The sequence below is a fragment of the Pseudopipra pipra genome, chromosome 1, assembly GCF_036250125.1.
Source record: "Pseudopipra pipra isolate bDixPip1 chromosome 1, bDixPip1.hap1, whole genome shotgun sequence".
NCBI lineage: Eukaryota > Metazoa > Chordata > Aves > Passeriformes > Pipridae > Pseudopipra > Pseudopipra pipra.
In genome coordinates this window covers 137,464,877-137,467,783 of record NC_087549.1, presented here as the reverse complement: position 1 = coordinate 137,467,783, position 2,907 = coordinate 137,464,877, and positions in this window count along the sequence as shown.

Below are 2,907 nucleotides of genomic sequence, written 5' to 3'. Positions count from 1 at the left end.
ATTTCTTCATAGAAAGGGTGATTGGATATTGGAATGGGCTGCCCAGGGAGGTGGTGGAGTTGCCGTCCCTGAGGGTGTTTAAGGAAAGACTGGATATGGCCAGTGGACTGGATTGGACACTCAGTGCCATGGCCTAGTTGACAGGGTGTCTTGATTAACCAGTCCCGGAAGCCATCAGCAAATGAAGACTTCTGTACCAAAAAGGTATTTTTAGGCCAGGTGGTCTTGTCTCCTCTTCTAATGTGGTCACTGTGAAGTAAGAGATGCCATCACAGCCAAGAAGGAATCACTAGCCAGTGTTTAAATACTGCTGTTTTTTATATTGCTTGTATATTTTCTACATTATCTTCTCTGTGACATGTGCTATTGGCTAATATTCAGGCTCTGTATGATGAAATCAAAGTAGACAAATGCTTGTAAAATCTTGTGGTTTGAGATAGTTTTTCTTGCCACAACAGCAGAAGTTTCGTCACTTGTAGTGCCAAGAGTGCCTCATGGACAGGGCTCTCCCAAAAACTGTTCATCTCTAGGTTACATTACTACTGGCTACATGTTGTTTAACCTTCTGCTTTCTGTACCTGCTTTGGAATCTCAGTCCATTTTTCCATTCAATGACCACTAGTATTGGCACCTACATTTAGGTCCCAGCGCCTGGAATGCGCTTAGCTCGGTCATTGGCAGGTTCTAGGTGTGCCCTATATTTTGGGCAATGGCTCTTAATGTTTCTTGGTTTGGAAAGTCTCTTGCTATTAAAAAGGGGGGATATAGTGACTTCTTACATGTGTGCTGAATGTATGGCACCTGTCACACCCATACACTTGCATGAGTGAGTTTTAACAGACTGTCCTTATAATATGTCACCTTCTTCGTGGGTTTATAAATTATTTTTTATTTTAACAATGTCAATGCAAGGTAATAAGAGCTAAAGGTAGTGGCTGGAGACTTAGAACAGCTCAAGCAAGAGGATAAAAAATAAGTGATAAGCAACAATGATCATAGTAAAATAAGCTTTGTAAGTAAATAGGATTGGAGTTAGCGAGGGGAGTAAGTGGAATTTGGCCACGCTTAGCGCCCATGATACAATGTGATGTTCTGTTTCTGATACATCTGGGTAGTTGCACCAATCTATCTCTCTACAGATTGTATCTGCATCAGCCTTGATAATATGGAGTCTTTTAAATGCTTGATGATCTGCACGGCGGTACAGTGTTGCACTGGCATTCCGTTGTAGCTGTCATCTGCTGCAAGTCCTATGAAGCACCAGATAGAGAAACAGGCTAAGTTGGCGATTTACAGGAGTTATTTGTAGGCTCTCCTTACCTAGCCGAATGAGTGAGCCAGTACTGATTCTGAAAGAAATAATATTTGTATTTATGATTGCAATTTTTTTTAATCTCTCTCTAAACTACATTCTTTCATTTTTAATGTGCACTGCTACCTCAGAAAGCATTGCTTGTATATAATTTTACTGTTGAAAATCACGCTGTTGTGATATGTGTAGCAGACCTATATCTTCCATCTCTATCTAATTTGCCCTTACAGGAAGTCATTTGGGTGATTGCTTGGATTTTGTTTTCATTCCATTCACTGGAATGAAATTGCCAGGAATTAAAATGTGGCAGATAAACTCACACTTTTTTTCTGAGCTCTCTTTATAAAGATGACTGCTTTGAAGATGTGCTTCATTTGTTATTATTTACTTTCTAAACATTTAAATCCATATGCTAGCACTGCATTTTGTTGCTTGCTGGTTGATTGAGTTGTGCGTTAAACCTGAGCAGGGAGGAGAGAAGCTTTCTTTCTTGCAAAGGGAAATCAGATTTTAAAAGCATTTAGAAAATGATGGCTGGAGTCTGCTTGCAGACCTTCCAGCGTATTTTAAATGTTGTCTTCATCAAATGCTATTGGATGCCATCTAGTCTACTGATACCAAAGTGTGTATTTAATAGCTTCTCACATAAAATTAGTCAAAGATGAATGTGGTCATTTTTTTCTTGTTCATCCCAAGTTTTGAGACATATTTTTGTTGTAATAGCTGGTCGTGCAGCCCATGCAGTTAAGCAATGGGTTAACTGTTTCCTTGTGACAGTTCCTCAGTTACTATAGATTAGCAGAGCTGACTTCAGCAGAACCAGATCTATTTCCAGCAGCTCAGGATATGGTCTCTTGAGCTATATTACAACTAAACAAACTTGTTCAATTAGCAACAATTGCTTTTGACAGTGAAAGGATAATAGAGGATTTTGCTCACAGGTGTCTGTCTTTGATCTTAGTCCATTGAACCATTTAATGATTCTGTTTGGTTTGGTGCTGCAAGCTATCAAGTAGAAAAAAAATTTGAAAAAATTAGTTCTATAATTTTCAAAGGCCTTTGCCATTAAATGTTCATGCCTTAATCTATTTGTGTGTGACTCTGGAGGCAGTAGCAGCAAGAAGAGCTTCAGTGAAAAACAGCAAAATGAAAAAAGGTGCACGGAGGAGGCTGAAATGGATTGCTTGATGACAAAGCTGAAGCGTGAATGTGCAGATAAATAAATCAAAGAATGGTATTGCTTATTCTGTTGGATTTTCCTGTATTTGTGCAGGAGGCAGAGACATATGCTTAGGATTACAGCTAATGTGCCTTTGAAACAAAAAAGTAATTCTCTGGGGTTTATGTTTTCTATTCTCAGAATTTGTGAATTCAATGTTGTAATCATTAGTGATTATACAGGAGAAGATAAATCTCCCTTCAGGTCTCCCTGATTGGATCTAAAGAATCTAGATGCAACATTTCCCCAAATGACAGCTTGATGCCAATTCTTATCTCTAGCTACCTCAGCCTGGCTGCATGCTATACTAAAAAAACGGCTCAGAGTAACATAGTTACTGAAGACCAACAGACATACTGACATTTTGTAGAACAAG